Source organism: Lithobates pipiens, unplaced genomic scaffold (genome assembly GCF_037356315.1).
Source record: "Lithobates pipiens isolate NorthernLeopardFrog02 unplaced genomic scaffold, aLitPip1_a1.2 Scaffold_8, whole genome shotgun sequence".
Classification (NCBI taxonomy): Eukaryota; Metazoa; Chordata; class Amphibia; order Anura; family Ranidae; genus Lithobates; species Lithobates pipiens.
Genome location: NW_027507903.1, coordinates 532,612,171 through 532,634,111, shown reverse-complemented (window position 1 = coordinate 532,634,111; position 21,941 = coordinate 532,612,171). Strand labels below are relative to the sequence as shown.

Genomic DNA, 21,941 nt, shown 5'->3' with positions numbered 1-21,941 from the left:
CCTCTTGTCCAAAACCAAATCTCCTGCAATGTTTCTGCCAAACAATATGTTCAACTCCCCACAAAGGAAACGCTGCTTTTATTAGGAAAGAGCTTTGCATTTTCTCCGACATTCTCCAGACATCCCATTGTGGCATGCAAATCCGGTGGCCTAAAATCTTCAAGCAAAAAAGCCACCCTGACAAGTATCGTTGGTAAGCTTAATTTGCAGGAAGGCATTTTATGTCCTTGTTGTGCCAGTTTCAGAAATGTTTTTCCTGATGTATCAACATGTATACGAATAGCAATCAGAATCGCTCCTTAGAGGTGTGCTTCCTTTGCTTCATATGACATGGTGTTGTTGCATTTGTTGAGATTCACACTGATAGCCACTGCTTTGGGACACATTCAGAAGTCTTCTTGCCGCAAGCAGTCAGAAATAGAATCTGACGTGGATCGGCAGATTTTCTGAAAAATAGAGCATCAAAATGCTCAACACAGTTGCTGGATAGTGGCATTTCAAATGTATTAACAACTCTTGTGTTTTATCTGGGTTTACCCACAAACGGACCTTGATCCAAAGGTACTTGGTATTACCTGCCACTTCTTGCTTTACAGTGGATATTTAGTAACTTTTCAAACATGCATGAATATATCCCTAACACGTCACGATAGCAGTTGCAATATCATTTTTTCTTTCAAAAAAGTTCTACTTTTATTTTTTAAATACTGTCCTTGAGCTCCAGTCAAGTGGATTTGGCGGTGTTTTTTTTTTTCTAGGAGTACTTATATGCTACCATTTCTTGCTATGAGAGAAAAAATATTCTCTTTTGTCTGGGATAAGCACGATTTTAGGTTTCGGATCACTTGAAGGCCTATTTGAAACCAAGGAGACATGGGTGATGGATTTCCGTGATGGCTTCTGTGCTCCAGTGGCGCAATCGGTCAGCGCGCGGTACTTATATGGCAGTATCTGTTGAGCAATGCCGAGGTTGTGAGTTCGAGCCTCACCTGGAGCATGCAGTTTCTTGCTTTTTGCCTTTATTCATGGAAAATGTAATCTGCACTTGCACCCTATGGCCTGAGAACTTTACAACAGGGCAATAAGCGCCCAAAGAAACTCAAGGTTCTTTCCTCAAGGGTGCTTGAATGAGCTGTCTTTCTGTTACACTGACCACATTCTTTAATTTGTGGACCAGAACAGATAAAGAAAATGTGCGCCTTCTACTTGATGAAAAGAGGTGTGGAGAGCTGCGACATGGCTTTTCTCTTTCAGAAAACTCATTCTTCTGACTTTGTAGCTCAAACCGCTTGCAATTCTGTAGCAAGTTTACAAGGGAAAATAAAAACAAAGATTTTGCCACCCTTACCTTGTAAAGTAAGAGAACGGATGCCTTCTGAAAGAAAAAAAAAGTCTTTGCTGTCATCTAGCGAAAGCCCCAGTGGCCTAATGGATAAGGCACTGGCCTCCTAAGCCAGGGATTGTGGGTTCGGGTCCCATCTGGGGTGTTTGAGATCTTGCTTGACTCTTTCAAGTCACATCTAAAGCAAGGCTTTAGAATAAAACCTTTAGGACTTCCCTTTCCTGTTGCCTTAATTAATATGCGTGCCTTCTCCTAGTAGAACTCAGATTAGTTCAGCAGCATGCTATCAACTGAATGGAAACTTCTGCAAGATGGCTACAAGTCCTCTTGTCCAAAACCAAATCTCCTGCAATGTTTCTGCCAAACAATATGTTCAACTCCAAACAAAGGAAACGCTGCTTTTATTAGGAAAGAGCTTTGCATTTTCTCCGACATTCTCCAGACATCCCATTGTGGCATGCAAATCCGGTGGCCTAAAATCTTCAAGCAAAAAAGCCACCCTGACAAGTATCGTTGGTAAGCTTAATTTGCAGGAAGGCATTTTATGTCCTTTTTGTGCCAGTTTCAGAAATGTTTTTCCTGATGTATCAACATGTATACGAATAGCAATCAGAATCGCTCCTTAGAGGTGTGCTTCCTTTGCTTCATATGACATGGTGTTGTTGCATTTGTTGAGATTCACACTGATAGCCACTGCTTTGGGACACATTCAGAAGTCTTCTTGCCGCAAGCAGTCAGAAATAGAATCTGACGTGGATCGGCAGATTTTCTGAAAAATAGAGCATCAAAATGCTCAACACAGTTGCTGGATAGTGGCATTTCAAATGTATTAACAACTCTTGTGTTTTATCTGGGTTTACCCACAAACGGACCTTGATCCAAAGGTACTTGGTATTACCTGCCACTTCTTGCTTTACAGTGGATATTTAGTAACTTTTCAAACATGCATGAATATATCCCTAACACGTCACGATAGCAGTTGCAATATCATTTTTTCTTTCAAAAAAGTTCTACTTTTATTTTTTAAATACTGTCCTTGAGCTCCAGTCAAGTGGATTTGGCGGTGTTTTTTTTTTTCTAGGAGTACTTATATGCTACCATTTCTTGCTATGAGAGAAAAAATATTCTCTTTTGTCTGGGATAAGCACGATTTTAGGTTTCGGATCACTTGAAGGCCTATTTGAAACCAAGGAGACATGGGTGATGGATTTCCGTGATGGCTTCTGTGCTCCAGTGGCGCAATCGGTCAGCGCGCGGTACTTATATGGCAGTATCTGTTGAGCAATGCCGAGGTTGTGAGTTCGAGCCTCACCTGGAGCATGCAGTTTCTTGCTTTTTGCCTTTATTCATGGAAAATGTAATCTGCACTTGCACCCTATGGCCTGAGAACTTTACAACAGGGCAATAAGCGCCCAAAGAAACTCAAGGTTCTTTCCTCAAGGGTGCTTGAATGAGCTGTCTTTCTGTTACACTGACCACATTCTTTAAATTGTGGACCAGAACAGATAAAGAAAATGTGCGCCTTCTACTTGATGAAAAGAGGTGTGGAGAGCTGCGACATGGCTTTTCTCTTTCAGAAAACTCATTCTTCTGACTTTGTAGCTCAAACCGCTTACAATTCTGTAGCAAGTTTACAAGGGAAAATAAAAACAAAGATTTTGCCACCCTTACCTTGTAAAGTAAGAGAACGGATGCCTTCTGAAAGAAAAAAAAAGTCTTTGCTGTCATCTAGCGAAAGCCCCAGTGGCCTAATGGATAAGGCACTGGCCTCCTAAGCCAGGTATTGTGGGTTTGAGTCCCATCTGGGGTGTTTGAGATCTTGCTTGACTCTTTCAAGTCACATCTAAAGCAAGGCTTTAGAATAAAACCTTTAGGACTTCCCTTTCCTGTTGCCTTAATTAATATGTGTTTCTTCTCCTAGTAGAACTCAGATTAGTTCAGCAGCATGCTATCAACTGAATGGAAACTTCTGCAAGATGGCTACAAGTCCTCTTGTCCAAAACCAAATCTCCTGCAATGTTTCTGCCAAACAATATGTTCAACTCCCCACAAAGGAAACGCTGCTTTTATTAGGAAAGAGCTTTGCATTTTCTCCGACATTCTCCAGACATCCCATTGTGGCATGCAAATCCGGTGGCCTAAAATCTTCAAGCAAAAAAGCCACCCTGACAAGTATCGTTGGTAAGCTTAATTTGCAGGAAGGCATTTTATGTCCTTTTTGTGCCAGTTTCAGAAATGTTTTTCCTGATGTATCAACATGTATACGAATAGCAATCAGAATCGCTCCTTAGAGGTGTGCTTCCTTTGCTTCATATGACATGGTGTTGTTGCATTTGTTGAGATTCACACTGATAGCCACTGCTTTGGGACACATTCAGAAGTCTTCTTGCCGCAAGCAGTCAGAAATAGAATCTGACGTGGATCGGCAGATTTTCTGAAAAATAGAGCATCAAAATGCTCAACACAGTTGCTGGATAGTGGCATTTCAAATGTATTAACAACTCTTGTGTTTTATCTGGGTTTACCCACAAACGGACCTTGATCCAAAGGTACTTGGTATTACCTGCCACTTCTTGCTTTACAGTGGATATTTAGTAACTTTTCAAACATGCATGAATATATCCCTAACACGTCACGATAGCAGTTGCAATATCATTTTTTCTTTCAAAAAAGTTCTACTTTTATTTTTTAAATACTGTCCTTGAGCTCCAGTCAAGTGGATTTGGCGGTGTTTTTTTTTTTTTCTAGGAGTACTTATATGCTACCATTTCTTGCTATGAGAGAAAAAATATTCTCTTTTGTCTGGGATAAGCACGATTTTAGGTTTCGGATCACTTGAAGGCCTATTTGAAACCAAGGAGACATGGGTGATGGATTTCCATGATGGCTTCTGTGCTCCAGTGGCGCAATCGGTCAGCGCGCGGTACTTATATGGCAGTATCTGTTGAGCAATGCCGAGGTTGTGAGTTCGAGCCTCACCTGGAGCATGCAGTTTCTTGCTTTTTGCCTTTATTCATGGAAAATGTAATCTGCACTTGCACCCTATGGCCTGAGAACTTTACAACAGGGCAATAAGCGCCCAAAGAAACTCAAGGTTCTTTCCTCAAGGGTGCTTGAATGAGCTGTCTTTCTGTTACACTGACCACATTCTTTAAATTGTGGACCAGAACAGATAAAGAAAATGTGCGCCTTCTACTTGATGAAAAGAGGTGTGGAGAGCTGCGACATGGCTTTTCTCTTTCAGAAAACTCATTCTTCTGACTTTGTAGCTCAAACCGCTTGCAATTCTGTAGCAAGTTTACAAGGGAAAATAAAAACAAAGATTTTGCCACCCTTACCTTGTAAAGTAAGAGAACGGATGCCTTCTGAAAGAAAAAAAAAGTCTTTGCTGTCATCTAGCGAAAGCCCCAGTGGCCTAATGGATAAGGCACTGGCCTCCTAAGCCAGGGATTGTGGGTTCGAGTCCCATCTGGGGTGTTTGAGATCTTGCTTGACTCTTTCAAGTCACATCTAAAGCAAGGCTTTAGAATAAAACCTTTAGGAGTTCCCTTTCCTGTTGCCTTAATTAATATGCGTGCCTTCTCCTAGTAGAACTCAGATTAGTTCAGGAGCATGCTATCAACTGAATGGAAACTTCTGCAAGATGGCTACAAGTCCTCTTGTCCAAAACCAAATCTCCTGCAATGTTTCTGCCAAACAATATGTTCAACTCCCCACAAAGGAAACGCTGCTTTTATTAGGAAAGAGCTTTGCATTTTCTCCGACATTCTCCAGACATCCCATTGTGGCATGCAAATCCGGTGGCCTAAAATCTTCAAGCAAAAAAGCCACCCTGACAAGTATCGTTGGTAAGCTTAATTTGCAGGAAGGCATTTTATGTCCTTGTTGTGCCAGTTTCAGAAATGTTTTTCCTGATGTATCAACATGTATACGAATAGCAATCAGAATCGCTCCTTAGAGGTGTGCTTCCTTTGCTTCATATGACATGGTGTTGTTGCATTTGTTGAGATTCACACTGATAGCCACTGCTTTGGGACACATTCAGAAGTCTTCTTGCCGCAAGCAGTCAGAAATAGAATCTGACGTGGATCGGCAGATTTTCTGAAAAATAGAGCATCAAAATGCTCAACACAGTTGCTGGATAGTGGCATTTCAAATGTATTAACAACTCTTGTGTTTTATCTGGGTTTACCCACAAACGGACCTTGATCCAAAGGTACTTGGTATTACCTGCCACTTCTTGCTTTACAGTGGATATTTAGTAACTTTTCAAACATGCATGAATATATCCCTAACACGTCACGATAGCAGTTGCAATATCATTTTTTCTTTCAAAAAAGTTCTACTTTTATTTTTTAAATACTGTCCTTGAGCTCCAGTCAAGTGGATTTGGCGGTGTTTTTTTTTTTCTAGGAGTACTTATATGCTACCATTTCTTGCTATGAGAGAAAAAATATTCTCTTTTGTCTGGGATAAGCACGATTTTAGGTTTCGGATCACTTGAAGGCCTATTTGAAACCAAGGAGACATGGGTGATGGATTTCCGTGATGGCTTCTGTGCTCCAGTGGCGCAATCGGTCAGCGCGCGGTACTTATATGGCAGTATCTGTTGAGCAATGCCGAGGTTGTGAGTTCGAGCCTCACCTGGAGCATGCAGTTTCTTGCTTTTTGCCTTTATTCATGGAAAATGTAATCTGCACTTGCACCCTATGGCCTGAGAACTTTACAACAGGGCAATAAGCGCCCAAAGAAACTCAAGGTTCTTTCCTCAAGGGTGCTTGAATGAGCTGTCTTTCTGTTACACTGACCACATTCTTTAATTTGTGGACCAGAACAGATAAAGAAAATGTGCGCCTTCTACTTGATGAAAAGAGGTGTGGAGAGCTGCGACATGGCTTTTCTCTTTCAGAAAACTCATTCTTCTGACTTTGTAGCTCAAACCGCTTGCAATTCTGTAGCAAGTTTACAAGGGAAAATAAAAACAAAGATTTTGCCACCCTTACCTTGTAAAGTAAGAGAACGGATGCCTTCTGAAAGAAAAAAAAAGTCTTTGCTGTCATCTAGCGAAAGCCCCAGTGGCCTAATGGATAAGGCACTGGCCTCCTAAGCCAGGGATTGTGGGTTCGGGTCCCATCTGGGGTGTTTGAGATCTTGCTTGACTCTTTCAAGTCACATCTAAAGCAAGGCTTTAGAATAAAACCTTTAGGACTTCCCTTTCCTGTTGCCTTAATTAATATGCGTGCCTTCTCCTAGTAGAACTCAGATTAGTTCAGCAGCATGCTATCAACTGAATGGAAACTTCTGCAAGATGGCTACAAGTCCTCTTGTCCAAAACCAAATCTCCTGCAATGTTTCTGCCAAACAATATGTTCAACTCCAAACAAAGGAAACGCTGCTTTTATTAGGAAAGAGCTTTGCATTTTCTCCGACATTCTCCAGACATCCCATTGTGGCATGCAAATCCGGTGGCCTAAAATCTTCAAGCAAAAAAGCCACCCTGACAAGTATCGTTGGTAAGCTTAATTTGCAGGAAGGCATTTTATGTCCTTTTTGTGCCAGTTTCAGAAATGTTTTTCCTGATGTATCAACATGTATACGAATAGCAATCAGAATCGCTCCTTAGAGGTGTGCTTCCTTTGCTTCATATGACATGGTGTTGTTGCATTTGTTGAGATTCACACTGATAGCCACTGCTTTGGGACACATTCAGAAGTCTTCTTGCCGCAAGCAGTCAGAAATAGAATCTGACGTGGATCGGCAGATTTTCTGAAAAATAGAGCATCAAAATGCTCAACACAGTTGCTGGATAGTGGCATTTCAAATGTATTAACAACTCTTGTGTTTTATCTGGGTTTACCCACAAACGGACCTTGATCCAAAGGTACTTGGTATTACCTGCCACTTCTTGCTTTACAGTGGATATTTAGTAACTTTTCAAACATGCATGAATATATCCCTAACACGTCACGATAGCAGTTGCAATATCATTTTTTCTTTCAAAAAAGTTCTACTTTTATTTTTTAAATACTGTCCTTGAGCTCCAGTCAAGTGGATTTGGCGGTGTTTTTTTTTTTCTAGGAGTACTTATATGCTACCATTTCTTGCTATGAGAGAAAAAATATTCTCTTTTGTCTGGGATAAGCACGATTTTAGGTTTCGGATCACTTGAAGGCCTATTTGAAACCAAGGAGACATGGGTGATGGATTTCCGTGATGGCTTCTGTGCTCCAGTGGCGCAATCGGTCAGCGCGCGGTACTTATATGGCAGTATCTGTTGAGCAATGCCGAGGTTGTGAGTTCGAGCCTCACCTGGAGCATGCAGTTTCTTGCTTTTTGCCTTTATTCATGGAAAATGTAATCTGCACTTGCACCCTATGGCCTGAGAACTTTACAACAGGGCAATAAGCGCCCAAAGAAACTCAAGGTTCTTTCCTCAAGGGTGCTTGAATGAGCTGTCTTTCTGTTACACTGACCACATTCTTTAAATTGTGGACCAGAACAGATAAAGAAAATGTGCGCCTTCTACTTGATGAAAAGAGGTGTGGAGAGCTGCGACATGGCTTTTCTCTTTCAGAAAACTCATTCTTCTGACTTTGTAGCTCAAACCGCTTGCAATTCTGTAGCAAGTTTACAAGGGAAAATAAAAACAAAGATTTTGCCACCCTTACCTTGTAAAGTAAGAGAACGGATGCCTTCTGAAAGAAAAAAAAAGTCTTTGCTGTCATCTAGCGAAAGCCCCAGTGGCCTAATGGATAAGGCACTGGCCTCCTAAGCCAGGGATTGTGGGTTCGAGTCCCATCTGGGGTGTTTGAGATCTTGCTTGACTCTTTCAAGTCACATCTAAAGCAAGGCTTTAGAATAAAACCTTTAGGACTTCCCTTTCCTGTTGCCTTAATTAATATGCGTGCCTTCTCCTAGTAGAACTCAGATTAGTTCAGCAGCATGCTATCAACTGAATGGAAACTTCTGCAAGATGGCTACAAGTCCTCTTGTCCAAAACCAAATCTCCTGCAATGTTTCTGCCAAACAATATGTTCAACTCCCCACAAAGGAAACGCTGCTTTTATTAGGAAAGAGCTTTGCATTTTCTCCGACATTCTCCAGACATCCCATTGTGGCATGCAAATCCGGTGGCCTAAAATCTTCAAGCAAAAAAGCCACCCTGACAAGTATCGTTGGTAAGCTTAATTTGCAGGAAGGCATTTTATGTCCTTTTTGTGCCAGTTTCAGAAATGTTTTTCCTGATGTATCAACATGTATACGAATAGCAATCAGAATCGCTCCTTAGAGGTGTGCTTCCTTTGCTTCATATGACATGGTGTTGTTGCATTTGTTGAGATTCACACTGATAGCCACTGCTTTGGGACACATTCAGAAGTCTTCTTGCCGCAAGCAGTCAGAAATAGAATCTGACGTGGATCGGCAGATTTTCTGAAAAATAGAGCATCAAAATGCTCAACACAGTTGCTGGATAGTGGCATTTCAAATGTATTAACAACTCTTGTGTTTTATCTGGGTTTACCCACAAACGGACCTTGATCCAAAGGTACTTGGTATTACCTGCCACTTCTTGCTTTACAGTGGATATTTAGTAACTTTTCAAACATGCATGAATATATCCCTAACACGTCACGATAGCAGTTGCAATATCATTTTTTCTTTCAAAAAAGTTCTACTTTTATTTTTTAAATACTGTCCTTGAGCTCCAGTCAAGTGGATTTGGCAGTGTTTTTTTTTTTTCTAGGAGTACTTAGATGCTACCATTTCTTGCTATGAGAGAAAAAATATTCTCTTTTGTCTGGGATAAGCACGATTTTAGGTTTCGGATCACTTGAAGGCCTATTTGAAACCAAGGAGACATGGGTGATGGATTTCCGTGATGGCTTCTGTGCTCCAGTGGCGCAATCGGTCAGCGCGCGGTACTTATATGGCAGTATCTGTTGAGCAATGCCGAGGTTGTGAGTTCGAGCCTCACCTGGAGCATGCAGTTTCTTGCTTTTTGCCTTTATTCATGGAAAATGTAATCTGCACTTGCACCCTATGGCCTGAGAACTTTACAACAGGGCAATAAGCGCCCAAAGAAACTCAAGGTTCTTTCCTCAAGGGTGCTTGAATGAGCTGTCTTTCTGTTACACTGACCACATTCTTTAAATTGTGGACCAGAACAGATAAAGAAAATGTGCGCCTTCTACTTGATGAAAAGAGATGTGGAGAGCTGCGACATGGCTTTTCTCTTTCAGAAAACTCATTCTTCTGACTTTGTAGCTCAAACCGCTTGCAATTCTGTAGCAAGTTTACAAGGGAAAATAAAAACAAAGATTTTGCCACCCTTACCTTGTAAAGTAAGAGAACGGATGCCTTCTGAAAGAAAAAAAAAGTCTTTGCTGTCATCTAGCGAAAGCCCCAGTGGCCTAATGGATAAGGCACTGGCCTCCTAAGCCAGGGATTGTGGGTTCGAGTCCCATCTGGGGTGTTTGAGATCTTGCTTGACTCTTTCACGTCACATCTAAAGCAAGGCTTTAGAATAAAACCTTTAGGACTTCCCTTTCCTGTTGCCTTAATTAATATGCGTGCCTTCTCCTAGTAGAACTCAGATTAGTTCAGCAGCATGCTATCAACTGAATGGAAACTTCTGCAAGATGGCTACAAGTCCTCTTGTCCAAAACCAAATCTCCTGCAATGTTTCTGCCAAACAATATGTTCAACTCCAAACAAAGGAAACGCTGCTTTTATTAGGAAAGAGCTTTGCATTTTCTCCGACATTCTCCAGACATCCCATTGTGGCATGCAAATCCGGTGGCCTAAAATCTTCAAGCAAAAAAGCCACCCTGACAAGTATCGTTGGTAAGCTTAATTTGCAGGAAGGCATTTTATGTCCTTTTTGTGCCAGTTTCAGAAATGTTTTTCCTGATGTATCAACATGTATACGAATAGCAATCAGAATCGCTCCTTAGAGGTGTGCTTCCTTTGCTTCATATGACATGGTGTTGTTGCATTTGTTGAGATTCACACTGATAGCCACTGCTTTGGGACACATTCAGAAGTCTTCTTGCCGCAAGCAGTCAGAAATAGAATCTGACGTGGATCGGCAGATTTTCTGAAAAATAGAGCATCAAAATGCTCAACACAGTTGCTGGATAGTGGCATTTCAAATGTATTAACAACTCTTGTGTTTTATCTGGGTTTACCCACAAACGGACCTTGATCCAAAGGTACTTGGTATTACCTGCCACTTCTTGCTTTACAGTGGATATTTAGTAACTTTTCAAACATGCATGAATATATCCCTAACACGTCACGATAGCAGTTGCAATATCATTTTTTCTTTCAAAAAAGTTCTACTTTTATTTTTTAAATACTGTCCTTGAGCTCCAGTCAAGTGGATTTGGCGGTGTTTTTTTTTTCTAGGAGTACTTATATGCTACCATTTCTTGCTATGAGAGAAAAAATATTCTCTTTTGTCTGGGATAAGCACGATTTTAGGTTTCGGATCACTTGAAGGCCTATTTGAAACCAAGGAGACATGGGTGATGGATTTCCGTGATGGCTTCTGTGCTCCAGTGGCGCAATCGGTCAGCGCGCGGTACTTATATGGCAGTATCTGTTGAGCAATGCCGAGGTTGTGAGTTCGAGCCTCACCTGGAGCATGCAGTTTCTTGCTTTTTGCCTTTATTCATGGAAAATGTAATCTGCACTTGCACCCTATGGCCTGACAACTTTACAACAGGGCAATAAGCGCCCAAAGAAACTCAAGGTTCTTTCCTCAAGGGTGCTTGAATGAGCTGTCTTTCTGTTACACTGACCACATTCTTTAAATTGTGGACCAGAACAGATAAAGAAAATGTGCGCCTTCTACTTGATGAAAAGAGGTGTGGAGAGCTGCGACATGGCTTTTCTCTTTCAGAAAACTCATTCTTCTGACTTTGTAGCTCAAACCGCTTGCAATTCTGTAGCAAGTTTACAAGGGAAAATAAAAACAAAGATTTTGCCACCCTTACCTTGTAAAGTAAGAGAACGGATGCCTTCTGAAAGAAAAAAAAAGTCTTTGCTGTCATCTATCGAAAGCCCCAGTGGCCTAATGGATAAGGCACTGGCCTCCTAAGCCAGGGATTGTGGGTTCGAGTCCCATCTGGGGTGTTTGAGATCTTGCTTGACTCTTTCAAGTCACATCTAAAGCAAGACTTTAGAATAAAACCTTTAGGACTTCCCTTTCCTGTTGCCTTAATTAATATGCGTGCCTTCTCCTAGTAGAACTCAGATTAGTTCAGCAGCATGCTATCAACTGAATGGAAACTTCTGCAAGATGGCTACAAGTCCTCTTGTCCAAAACCAAATCTCCTGCAATGTTTCTGCCAAACAATATGTTCAACTCCCCACAAAGGAAACGCTGCTTTTATTAGGAAAGAGCTTTGCATTTTCTCCGACATTCTCCAGACATCCCATTGTGGCATGCAAATCCGGTGGCCTAAAATCTTCAAGCAAAAAAGCCACCCTGACAAGTATCGTTGGTAAGCTTAATTTGCAGGAAGGCATTTTATGTCCTTTTTGTGCCAGTTTCAGAAATGTTTTTCCTGATGTATCAACATGTATACGAATAGCAATCAGAATCGCTCCTTAGAGGTGTGCTTCCTTTGCTTCATATGACATGGTGTTGTTGCATTTGTTGAGATTCACACTGATAGCCACTGCTTTGGGACACATTCAGAAGTCTTCTTGCCGCAAGCAGTCAGAAATAGAATCTGACGTGGATCGGCAGATTTTCTGAAAAATAGAGCATCAAAATGCTCAACACAGTTGCTGGATAGTGGCATTTCAAATGTATTAACAACTCTTGTGTTTTATCTGGGTTTACCCACAAACGGACCTTGATCCAAAGGTACTTGGTATTACCTGCCACTTCTTGCTTTACAGTGGATATTTAGTAACTTTTCAAACATGCATGAATATATCCCTAACACGTCACGATAGCAGTTGCAATATCATTTTTTCTTTCAAAAAAGTTCTACTTTTATTTTTTAAATACTGTCCTTGAGCTCCAGTCAAGTGGATTTGGCGGTGTTTTTTTTTTTCTAGGAGTACTTATATGCTACCATTTCTTGCTATGAGAGAAAAAATATTCTCTTTTGTCTGGGATAAGCACGATTTTAGGTTTCGGATCACTTGAAGGCCTATTTGAAACCAAGGAGACATGGGTGATGGATTTCCGTGATGGCTTCTGTGCTCCAGTGGCGCAATCGGTCAGCGCGCGGTACTTATATGGCAGTATCTGTTGAGCAATGCCGAGGTTGTGAGTTCGAGCCTCACCTGGAGCATGCAGTTTCTTGCTTTTTGCCTTTATTCATGGAAAATGTAATCTGCACTTGCACCCTATGGCCTGAGAACTTTACAACAGGGCAATAAGCGCCCAAAGAAACTCAAGGTTCTTTCCTCAAGGGTGCTTGAATGAGCTGTCTTTCTGTTACACTGACCACATTCTTTAAATTGTGGACCAGAACAGATAAAGAAAATGTGCGCCTTCTACTTGATGAAAAGAGATGTGGAGAGCTGCGACATGGCTTTTCTCTTTCAGAAAACTCATTCTTCTGACTTTGTAGCTCAAACCGCTTGCAATTCTGTAGCAAGTTTACAAGGGAAAATAAAAACAAAGATTTTGCCACCCTTACCTTGTAAAGTAAGAGAACGGATGCCTTCTGAAAGAAAAAAAAAAAAAGTCTTTGCTGTCATCTAGCGAAAGCCCCAGTGGCCTAATGGATAAGGCACTGGCCTCCTAAGCCAGGGATTGTGGGTTCGAGTCCCATCTGGGGTGTTTGAGATCTTGCTTGACTCTTTCAAGTCACATCTAAAGCAAGGCTTTAGAATAAAACCTTTAGGACTTCCCTTTCCTGTTGCCTTAATTAATATGCGTGCCTTCTCCTAGTAGAACTCAGATTAGTTCAGCAGCATGCTATCAACTGAATGGAAACTTCTGCAAGATGGCTACAAGTCCTCTTGTCCAAAACCAAATCTCCTGCAATGTTTCTGCCAAACAATATGTTCAACTCCCCACAAAGGAAACGCTGCTTTTATTAGGAAAGAGCTTTGCATTTTCTCCGACATTCTCCAGACATCCCATTGTGGCATGCAAATCCGGTGGCCTAAAATCTTCAAGCAAAAAAGCCACCCTGACAAGTATCGTTGGTAAGCTTAATTTGCAGGAAGGCATTTTATGTCCTTTTTGTGCCAGTTTCAGAAATGTTTTTCCTGATGTATCAACATGTATACGAATAGCAATCAGAATCGCTCCTTAGAGGTGTGCTTCCTTTGCTTCATATGACATGGTGTTGTTGCATTTGTTGAGATTCACACTGATAGCCACTGCTTTGGGACACATTCAGAAGTCTTCTTGCCGCAAGCAGTCAGAAATAGAATCTGACGTGGATCGGCAGATTTTCTGAAAAATAGAGCATCAAAATGCTCAACACAGTTGCTGGATAGTGGCATTTCAAATGTATTAACAACTCTTGTGTTTTATCTGGGTTTACCCACAAACGGACCTTGATCCAAAGGTACTTGGTATTACCTGCCACTTCTTGCTTTACAGTGGATATTTAGTAACTTTTCAAACATGCATGAATATATCCCTAACACGTCACGATAGCAGTTGCAATATCATTTTTTCTTTCAAAAAAGTTCTACTTTTATTTTTTAAATACTGTCCTTGAGCTCCAGTCAAGTGGATTTGGCAGTGTTTTTTTTTTTTCTAGGAGTACTTATATGCTACCATTTCTTGCTATGAGAGAAAAAATATTCTCTTTTGTCTGGGATAAGCACGATTTTAGGTTTCGGATCACTTGAAGGCCTATTTGAAACCAAGGAGACATGGGTGATGGATTTCCGTGATGGCTTCTGTGCTCCAGTGGCGCAATCGGTCAGCGCGCGGTACTTATATGGCAGTATCTGTTGAGCAATGCCGAGGTTGTGAGTTCGAGCCTCACCTGGAGCATGCAGTTTCTTGCTTTTTGCCTTTATTCATGGAAAATGTAATCTGCACTTGCACCCTATGGCCTGAGAACTTTACAACAGGGCAATAAGCGCCCAAAGAAACTCAAGGTTCTTTCCTCAAGGGTGCTTGAATGAGCTGTCTTTCTGTTACACTGACCACATTCTTTAAATTGTGGACCAGAACAGATAAAGAAAATGTGCGCCTTCTACTTGATGAAAAGAGATGTGGAGAGCTGCGACATGGCTTTTCTCTTTCAGAAAACTCATTCTTCTGACTTTGTAGCTCAAACCGCTTGCAATTCTGTAGCAAGTTTACAAGGGAAAATAAAAACAAAGATTTTGCCACCCTTACCTTGTAAAGTAAGAGAACGGATGCCTTCTGAAAGAAAAAAAAAGTCTTTGCTGTCATCTAGCGAAAGCCCCAGTGGCCTAATGGATAAGGCACTGGCCTCCTAAGCCAGGGATTGTGGGTTCGAGTCCCATCTGGGGTGTTTGAGATCTTGCTTGACTCTTTCACGTCACATCTAAAGCAAGGCTTTAGAATAAAACCTTTAGGACTTCCCTTTCCTGTTGCCTTAATTAATATGCGTGCCTTCTCCTAGTAGAACTCAGATTAGTTCAGCAGCATGCTATCAACTGAATGGAAACTTCTGCAAGATGGCTACAAGTCCTCTTGTCCAAAACCAAATCTCCTGCAATGTTTCTGCCAAACAATATGTTCAACTCCAAACAAAGGAAACGCTGCTTTTATTAGGAAAGAGCTTTGCATTTTCTCCGACATTCTCCAGACATCCCATTGTGGCATGCAAATCCGGTGGCCTAAAATCTTCAAGCAAAAAAGCCACCCTGACAAGTATCGTTGGTAAGCTTAATTTGCAGGAAGGCATTTTATGTCCTTTTTGTGCCAGTTTCAGAAATGTTTTTCCTGATGTATCAACATGTATACGAATAGCAATCAGAATCGCTCCTTAGAGGTGTGCTTCCTTTGCTTCATATGACATGGTGTTGTTGCATTTGTTGAGATTCACACTGATAGCCACTGCTTTGGGACACATTCAGAAGTCTTCTTGCCGCAAGCAGTCAGAAATAGAATCTGACGTGGATCGGCAGATTTTCTGAAAAATAGAGCATCAAAATGCTCAACACAGTTGCTGGATAGTGGCATTTCAAATGTATTAACAACTCTTGTGTTTTATCTGGGTTTACCCACAAACGGACCTTGATCCAAAGGTACTTGGTATTACCTGCCACTTCTTGCTTTACAGTGGATATTTAGTAACTTTTCAAACATGCATGAATATATCCCTAACACGTCACGATAGCAGTTGCAATATCATTTTTTCTTTCAAAAAAGTTCTACTTTTATTTTTTAAATACTGTCCTTGAGCTCCAGTCAAGTGGATTTGGCGGTGTTTTTTTTTTCTAGGAGTACTTATATGCTACCATTTCTTGCTATGAGAGAAAAAATATTCTCTTTTGTCTGGGATAAGCACGATTTTAGGTTTCGGATCACTTGAAGGCCTATTTGAAACCAAGGAGACATGGGTGATGGATTTCCGTGATGGCTTCTGTGCTCCAGTGGCGCAATCGGTCAGCGCGCGGTACTTATATGGCAGTATCTGTTGAGCAATGCCGAGGTTGTGAGTTCGAGCCTCACCTGGAGCATGCAGTTTCTTGCTTTTTGCCTTTATTCATGGAAAATGTAATCTGCACTTGCACCCTATGGCCTGACAACTTTACAACAGGGCAATAAGCGCCCAAAGAAACTCAAGGTTCTTTCCTCAAGGGTGCTTGAATGAGCTGTCTTTCTGTTACACTGACCACATTCTTTAAATTGTGGACCAGAACAGATAAAGAAAATGTGCGCCTTCTACTTGATGAAAAGAGGTGTGGAGAGCTGCGACATGGCTTTTCTCTTTCAGAAAACTCATTCTTCTGACTTTGTAGCTCAAACCGCTTGCAATTCTGTAGCAAGTTTACAAGGGAAAATAAAAACAAAGATTTTGCCACCCTTACCTTGTAAAGTAAGAGAACGGATGCCTTCTGAAAGAAAAAAAAAGTCTTTGCTGTCATCTATCGAAAGCCCCAGTGGCCTAATGGATAAGGCACTGGCCTCCTAAGCCAGGGATTGTGGGTTCGAGTCCCATCTGGGGTGTTTGAGATCTTGCTTGACTCTTTCAAGTCACATCTAAAGCAAGACTTTAGAATAAAACCTTTAGGACTTCCCTTTCCTGTTGCCTTAATTAATATGCGTGCCTTCTCCTAGTAGAACTCAGATTAGTTCAGCAGCATGCTATCAACTGAATGGAAACTTCTGCAAGATGGCTACAAGTCCTCTTGTCCAAAACCAAATCTCCTGCAATGTTTCTGCCAAACAATATGTTCAACTCCCCACAAAGGAAACGCTGCTTTTATTAGGAAAGAGCTTTGCATTTTCTCCGACATTCTCCAGACATCCCATTGTGGCATGCAAATCCGGTGGCCTAAAATCTTCAAGCAAAAAAGCCACCCTGACAAGTATCGTTGGTAAGCTTAATTTGCAGGAAGGCATTTTATGTCCTTTTTGTGCCAGTTTCAGAAATGTTTTTCCTGATGTATCAACATGTATACGAATAGCAATCAGAATCGCTCCTTAGAGGTGTGCTTCCTTTGCTTCATATGACATGGTGTTGTTGCATTTGTTGAGATTCACACTGATAGCCACTGCTTTGGGACACATTCAGAAGTCTTCTTGCCGCAAGCAGTCAGAAATAGAATCTGACGTGGATCGGCAGATTTTCTGAAAAATAGAGCATCAAAATGCTCAACACAGTTGCTGGATAGTGGCATTTCAAATGTATTAACAACTCTTGTGTTTTATCTGGGTTTACCCACAAACGGACCTTGATCCAAAGGTACTTGGTATTACCTGCCACTTCTTGCTTTACAGTGGATATTTAGTAACTTTTCAAACATGCATGAATATATCCCTAACACGTCACGATAGCAGTTGCAATATCATTTTTTCTTTCAAAAAAGTTCTACTTTTATTTTTTAAATACTGTCCTTGAGCTCCAGTCAAGTGGATTTGGCAGTGTTTTTTTTTTTTTCTAGGAGTACTTATATGCCACCATTTCTTGCTATGAGAGAAAAAATATTCTCTTTTGTCTGGGATAAGCACGATTTTAGGTTTCGGATCACTTGAAGGCCTATTTGAAACCAAGGAGACATGGGTGATGGATTTCCGTGATGGCTTCTGTGCTCCAGTGGCGCAATCGGTCAGCGCGCGGTACTTATATGGCAGTATCTGTTGAGCAATGCCGAGGTTGTGAGTTCGAGCCTCACCTGGAGCATGCAGTTTCTTGCTTTTTGCCTTTATTCATGGAAAATGTAATCTGCACTTGCACCCTATGGCCTGAGAACTTTACAACAGGGCAATAAGCGCCCAAAGAAACTCAAGGTTCTTTCCTCAAGGGTGCTTGAATGAGCTGTCTTTCTGTTACACTGACCACATTCTTTAAATTGTGGACCAGAACAGATAAAGAAAATGTGCGCCTTCTACTTGATGAAAAGAGATGTGGAGAGCTGCGACATGGCTTTTCTCTTTCAGAAAACTCATTCTTCTGACTTTGTAGCTCAAACCGCTTGCAATTCTGTAGCAAGTTTACAAGGGAAAATAAAAACAAAGATTTTGCCACCCTTACCTTGTAAAGTAAGAGAACGGATGCCTTCTGAAAGAAAAAAAAAAAAAGTCTTTGCTGTCATCTAGCGAAAGCCCCAGTGGCCTAATGGATAAGGCACTGGCCTCCTAAGCCAGGGATTGTGGGTTCGACTCCCATCTGGGGTGTTTGAGATCTTGCTTGACTCTTTCAAGTCACATCTAAAGCAAGGCTTTAGAATAAAACCTTTAGGACTTCCCTTTCCTGTTGCCTTAATTAATATGCGTGCCTTCTCCTAGTAGAACTCAGATTAGTTCAGCAGCATGCTATCAACTGAATGGAAACTTCTGCAAGATGGCTACAAGTCCTCTTGTCCAAAACCAAATCTCCTGCAATGTTTCTGCCAAACAATATGTTCAACTCCAAACAAAGGAAACGCTGCTTTTATTAGGAAAGAGCTTTGCATTTTCTCCGACATTCTCCAGACATCCCATTGTGGCATGCAAATCCGGTGGCCTAAAATCTTCAAGCAAAAAAGCCACCCTGACAAGTATCGTTGGTAAGCTTAATTTGCAGGAAGGCATTTTATGTCCTTTTTGTGCCAGTTTCAGAAATGTTTTTCCTGATGTATCAACATGTATACGAATAGCAATCAGAATCGCTCCTTAGAGGTGTGCTTCCTTTGCTTCATATGACATGGTGTTGTTGCATTTGTTGAGATTCACACTGATAGCCACTGCTTTGGGACACATTCAGAAGTCTTCTTGCCGCAAGCAGTCAGAAATAGAATCTGACGTGGATCGGCAGATTTTCTGAAAAATAGAGCATCAAAATGCTCAACACAGTTGCTGGATAGTGGCATTTCAAATGTATTAACAACTCTTGTGTTTTATCTGGGTTTACCCACAAACGGACCTTGATCCAAAGGTACTTGGTATTACCTGCCACTTCTTGCTTTACAGTGGATATTTAGTAACTTTTCAAACATGCATGAATATATCCCTAACACGTCACGATAGCAGTTGCAATATCATTTTTTCTTTCAAAAAAGTTCTACTTTTATTTTTTAAATACTGTCCTTGAGCTCCAGTCAAGTGGATTTGGCGGTGTTTTTTTTTTTCTAGGAGTACTTATATGCTACCATTTCTTGCTATGAGAGAAAAAATATTCTCTTTTGTCTGGGATAAGCACGATTTTAGGTTTCGGATCACTTGAAGGCCTATTTGAAACCAAGGAGACATGGGTGATGGATTTCCGTGATGGCTTCTGTGCTCCAGTGGCGCAATCGGTCAGCGCGCGGTACTTATATGGCAGTATCTGTTGAGCAATGCCGAGGTTGTGAGTTCGAGCCTCACCTGGAGCATGCAGTTTCTTGCTTTTTGCCTTTATTCATGGAAAATGTAATCTGCACTTGCACCCTATGGCCTGAGAACTTTACAACAGGGCAATAAGCGCCCAAAGAAACTCAAGGTTCTTTCCTCAAGGGTGCTTGAATGAGCTGTCTTTCTGTTACACTGACCACATTCTTTAAATTGTGGACCAGAACAGATAAAGAAAATGTGCGCCTTCTACTTGATGAAAAGAGGTGTGGAGAGCTGCGACATGGCTTTTCTCTTTCAGAAAACTCATTCTTCTGACTTTGTAGCTCAAACCGCTTGCAATTCTGTAGCAAGTTTACAAGGGAAAATAAAAACAAAGATTTTGCCACCCTTACCTTGTAAAGTAAGAGAACGGATGCCTTCTGAAAGAAAAAAAAAGTCTTTGCTGTCATCTAGCGAAAGCCCCAGTGGCCTAATGGATAAGGCACTGGCCTCCTAAGCCAGGGATTGTGGGTTCGAGTCCCATCTGGGGTGTTTGAGATCTTGCTTGACTCTTTCAAGTCACATCTAAAGCAAGGCTTTAGAATAAAACCTTTAGGACTTCCCTTTCCTGTTGCCTTAATTAATATGCGTGCCTTCTCCTAGTAGAACTCAGATTAGTTCAGCAGCATGCTATCAACTGAATGGAAACTTCTGCAAGATGGCTACAAGTCCTCTTGTCCAAAACCAAATCTCCTGCAATGTTTCTGCCAAACAATATGTTCAACTCCCCACAAAGGAAACGCTGCTTTTATTAGGAAAGAGCTTTGCATTTTCTCCGACATTCTCCAGACATCCCATTGTGGCATGCAAATCCGGTGGCCTAAAATCTTCAAGCAAAAAAGCCACCCTGACAAGTATCGTTGGTAAGCTTAATTTGCAGGAAGGCATTTTATGTCCTTTTTGTGCCAGTTTCAGAAATGTTTTTCCTGATGTATCAACATGTATACGAATAGCAATCAGAATCGCTCCTTAGAGGTGTGCTTCCTTTGCTTCATATGACATGGTGTTGTTGCATTTGTTGAGATTCACACTGATAGCCACTGCTTTGGGACACATTCAGAAGTCTTCTTGCCGCAAGCAGTCAGAAATAGAATCTGACGTGGATCGGCAGATTTTCTGAAAAATAGAGCATCAAAATGCTCAACACAGTTGCTGGATAGTGGCATTTCAAATGTATTAACAACTCTTGTGTTTTATCTGGGTTTACCCACAAACGGACCTTGATCCAAAGGTACTTGGTATTACCTGCCACTTCTTGCTTTACAGTGGATATTTAGTAACTTTTCAAACATGCATGAATATATCCCTAACACGTCACGATAGCAGTTGCAATATAATTTTTTCTTTCAAAAAAGTTCTACTTTTATTTTTTAAATACTGTCCTTGAGCTCCAGTCAAGTGGATTTGGCGGTGTTTTTTTTTTTTCTAGGAGTACTTATATGCTACCATTTCTTGCTATGAGAGAAAAAATATTCTCTTTTGTCTGGGATAAGCACGATTTTAGGTTTCGGATCACTTGAAGGCCTATTTGAAACCAAGGAGACATGGGTGATGGATTTCCGTGATGGCTTCTGTGCTCCAGTGGCGCAATCGGTCAGCGCGCGGTACTTATATGGCAGTATCTGTTGAGCAATGCCGAGGTTGTGAGTTCGAGCCTCACCTGGAGCATGCAGTTTCTTGCTTTTTGCCTTTATTCATGGAAAATGTAATCTGCACTTGCACCCTATGGCCTGAGAACTTTACAACAGGGCAATAAGCGCCCAAAGAAACTCAAGGTTCTTTCCTCAAGGGTGCTTGAATGAGCTGTCTTTCTGTTACACTGACCACATTCTTTAAATTGTGGACCAGAACAGATAAAGAAAATGTGCGCCTTCTACTTGATGAAAAGAGGTGTGGAGAGCTGCAACATGGCTTTTCTCTTTCAGAAAACTCATTCTTCTGACTTTGTAGCTCAAACCGCTTGCAATTCTGTAGCAAGTTTACAAGGGAAAATAAAAACAAAGATTTTGCCACCCTTACCTTGTAAAGTAAGAGAACGGATGCCTTCTGAAAGAAAAAAAAAGTCTTTGCTGTCATCTAGCGAAAGCCCCAGTGGCCTAATGGATAAGGCACTGGCCTCCTAAGCCAGGGATTGTGGGTTCGAGTCCCATCTGGGGTGTTTGAGATCTTGCTTGACTCTTTCAAGTCACATCTAAAGCAAGGCTTTAGAATAAAACCTTTAGGACTTCCCTTTCCTGTTGCCTTAATTAATATGCGTGCCTTCTCCTAGTAGAACTCAGATTAGTTCAGCAGCATGCTATCAACTGAATGGAAACTTCTGCAAGATGGCTACAAGTCCTCTTGTCCAAAACCAAATCTCCTGCAATGTTTCTGCCAAACAATATGTTCAACTCCCCACAAAGGAAACGCTGCTTTTATTAGGAAAGAGCTTTGCATTTTCTCCGACATTCTCCAGACATCCCATTGTGGCATGCAAATCCGGTGGCCTAAAATCTTCAAGCAAAAAAGCCACCCTGACAAGTATCGTTGGTAAGCTTAATTTGCAGGAAGGCATTTTATGTCCTTTTTGTGCCAGTTTCAGAAATGTTTTTCCTGATGTATCAACATGTATACGAATAG

General features: G+C 41.2%; 26 non-coding genes across 26 annotated transcripts; all 26 read left to right on the top strand.

Annotated features, from left to right (window-relative positions):
- Window positions 1-904: 904 nt before the first annotated feature.
- On the top strand, window positions 905-997 carry TRNAI-UAU (transfer RNA isoleucine (anticodon UAU)). Its single transcript is given in 2 exon segments — window positions 905-942; window positions 962-997. It is a non-coding gene; the product is annotated as a tRNA-Ile (tRNA).
- A 417-nt stretch (window positions 998-1,414) lies between these two features.
- On the top strand, window positions 1,415-1,487 carry TRNAR-CCU (transfer RNA arginine (anticodon CCU)). Its single transcript has one exon. It is a non-coding gene; the product is annotated as a tRNA-Arg (tRNA).
- A 1,082-nt stretch (window positions 1,488-2,569) lies between these two features.
- Window positions 2,570-2,662, top strand: TRNAI-UAU (transfer RNA isoleucine (anticodon UAU)). Its single transcript is given in 2 exon segments — window positions 2,570-2,607; window positions 2,627-2,662. It is a non-coding gene; the product is annotated as a tRNA-Ile (tRNA).
- A 417-nt stretch (window positions 2,663-3,079) lies between these two features.
- TRNAR-CCU (transfer RNA arginine (anticodon CCU)) lies at window positions 3,080-3,152 on the top strand. The gene has a single exon. It is a non-coding gene; the product is annotated as a tRNA-Arg (tRNA).
- A 1,084-nt stretch (window positions 3,153-4,236) lies between these two features.
- Window positions 4,237-4,329, top strand: TRNAI-UAU (transfer RNA isoleucine (anticodon UAU)). Its single transcript is given in 2 exon segments — window positions 4,237-4,274; window positions 4,294-4,329. It is a non-coding gene; the product is annotated as a tRNA-Ile (tRNA).
- A 417-nt stretch (window positions 4,330-4,746) lies between these two features.
- On the top strand, window positions 4,747-4,819 carry TRNAR-CCU (transfer RNA arginine (anticodon CCU)). Its single transcript has one exon. It is a non-coding gene; the product is annotated as a tRNA-Arg (tRNA).
- A 1,082-nt stretch (window positions 4,820-5,901) lies between these two features.
- On the top strand, window positions 5,902-5,994 carry TRNAI-UAU (transfer RNA isoleucine (anticodon UAU)). Its single transcript is given in 2 exon segments — window positions 5,902-5,939; window positions 5,959-5,994. It is a non-coding gene; the product is annotated as a tRNA-Ile (tRNA).
- A 417-nt stretch (window positions 5,995-6,411) lies between these two features.
- On the top strand, window positions 6,412-6,484 carry TRNAR-CCU (transfer RNA arginine (anticodon CCU)). The gene has a single exon. It is a non-coding gene; the product is annotated as a tRNA-Arg (tRNA).
- A 1,082-nt stretch (window positions 6,485-7,566) lies between these two features.
- On the top strand, window positions 7,567-7,659 carry TRNAI-UAU (transfer RNA isoleucine (anticodon UAU)). Its single transcript is given in 2 exon segments — window positions 7,567-7,604; window positions 7,624-7,659. It is a non-coding gene; the product is annotated as a tRNA-Ile (tRNA).
- A 417-nt stretch (window positions 7,660-8,076) lies between these two features.
- Window positions 8,077-8,149, top strand: TRNAR-CCU (transfer RNA arginine (anticodon CCU)). Its single transcript has one exon. It is a non-coding gene; the product is annotated as a tRNA-Arg (tRNA).
- A 1,083-nt stretch (window positions 8,150-9,232) lies between these two features.
- On the top strand, window positions 9,233-9,325 carry TRNAI-UAU (transfer RNA isoleucine (anticodon UAU)). The gene is given in 2 exon segments: window positions 9,233-9,270; window positions 9,290-9,325. It is a non-coding gene; the product is annotated as a tRNA-Ile (tRNA).
- Window positions 9,326-9,742: 417 nt separating this feature from the next.
- TRNAR-CCU (transfer RNA arginine (anticodon CCU)) lies at window positions 9,743-9,815 on the top strand. Its single transcript has one exon. It is a non-coding gene; the product is annotated as a tRNA-Arg (tRNA).
- A 1,081-nt stretch (window positions 9,816-10,896) lies between these two features.
- TRNAI-UAU (transfer RNA isoleucine (anticodon UAU)) lies at window positions 10,897-10,989 on the top strand. The gene is given in 2 exon segments: window positions 10,897-10,934; window positions 10,954-10,989. It is a non-coding gene; the product is annotated as a tRNA-Ile (tRNA).
- A 417-nt stretch (window positions 10,990-11,406) lies between these two features.
- Window positions 11,407-11,479, top strand: TRNAR-CCU (transfer RNA arginine (anticodon CCU)). The gene has a single exon. It is a non-coding gene; the product is annotated as a tRNA-Arg (tRNA).
- A 1,082-nt stretch (window positions 11,480-12,561) lies between these two features.
- On the top strand, window positions 12,562-12,654 carry TRNAI-UAU (transfer RNA isoleucine (anticodon UAU)). The gene is given in 2 exon segments: window positions 12,562-12,599; window positions 12,619-12,654. It is a non-coding gene; the product is annotated as a tRNA-Ile (tRNA).
- Window positions 12,655-13,075: 421 nt separating this feature from the next.
- TRNAR-CCU (transfer RNA arginine (anticodon CCU)) lies at window positions 13,076-13,148 on the top strand. Its single transcript has one exon. It is a non-coding gene; the product is annotated as a tRNA-Arg (tRNA).
- A 1,083-nt stretch (window positions 13,149-14,231) lies between these two features.
- Window positions 14,232-14,324, top strand: TRNAI-UAU (transfer RNA isoleucine (anticodon UAU)). The gene is given in 2 exon segments: window positions 14,232-14,269; window positions 14,289-14,324. It is a non-coding gene; the product is annotated as a tRNA-Ile (tRNA).
- Window positions 14,325-14,741: 417 nt separating this feature from the next.
- Window positions 14,742-14,814, top strand: TRNAR-CCU (transfer RNA arginine (anticodon CCU)). Its single transcript has one exon. It is a non-coding gene; the product is annotated as a tRNA-Arg (tRNA).
- Window positions 14,815-15,895: 1,081 nt separating this feature from the next.
- On the top strand, window positions 15,896-15,988 carry TRNAI-UAU (transfer RNA isoleucine (anticodon UAU)). Its single transcript is given in 2 exon segments — window positions 15,896-15,933; window positions 15,953-15,988. It is a non-coding gene; the product is annotated as a tRNA-Ile (tRNA).
- Window positions 15,989-16,405: 417 nt separating this feature from the next.
- TRNAR-CCU (transfer RNA arginine (anticodon CCU)) lies at window positions 16,406-16,478 on the top strand. Its single transcript has one exon. It is a non-coding gene; the product is annotated as a tRNA-Arg (tRNA).
- Window positions 16,479-17,562: 1,084 nt separating this feature from the next.
- On the top strand, window positions 17,563-17,655 carry TRNAI-UAU (transfer RNA isoleucine (anticodon UAU)). The gene is given in 2 exon segments: window positions 17,563-17,600; window positions 17,620-17,655. It is a non-coding gene; the product is annotated as a tRNA-Ile (tRNA).
- A 421-nt stretch (window positions 17,656-18,076) lies between these two features.
- TRNAR-CCU (transfer RNA arginine (anticodon CCU)) lies at window positions 18,077-18,149 on the top strand. Its single transcript has one exon. It is a non-coding gene; the product is annotated as a tRNA-Arg (tRNA).
- A 1,082-nt stretch (window positions 18,150-19,231) lies between these two features.
- TRNAI-UAU (transfer RNA isoleucine (anticodon UAU)) lies at window positions 19,232-19,324 on the top strand. Its single transcript is given in 2 exon segments — window positions 19,232-19,269; window positions 19,289-19,324. It is a non-coding gene; the product is annotated as a tRNA-Ile (tRNA).
- Window positions 19,325-19,741: 417 nt separating this feature from the next.
- On the top strand, window positions 19,742-19,814 carry TRNAR-CCU (transfer RNA arginine (anticodon CCU)). The gene has a single exon. It is a non-coding gene; the product is annotated as a tRNA-Arg (tRNA).
- Window positions 19,815-20,897: 1,083 nt separating this feature from the next.
- TRNAI-UAU (transfer RNA isoleucine (anticodon UAU)) lies at window positions 20,898-20,990 on the top strand. Its single transcript is given in 2 exon segments — window positions 20,898-20,935; window positions 20,955-20,990. It is a non-coding gene; the product is annotated as a tRNA-Ile (tRNA).
- A 417-nt stretch (window positions 20,991-21,407) lies between these two features.
- TRNAR-CCU (transfer RNA arginine (anticodon CCU)) lies at window positions 21,408-21,480 on the top strand. Its single transcript has one exon. It is a non-coding gene; the product is annotated as a tRNA-Arg (tRNA).
- The last annotated feature ends 461 nt before the right edge of the window (window positions 21,481-21,941 follow it).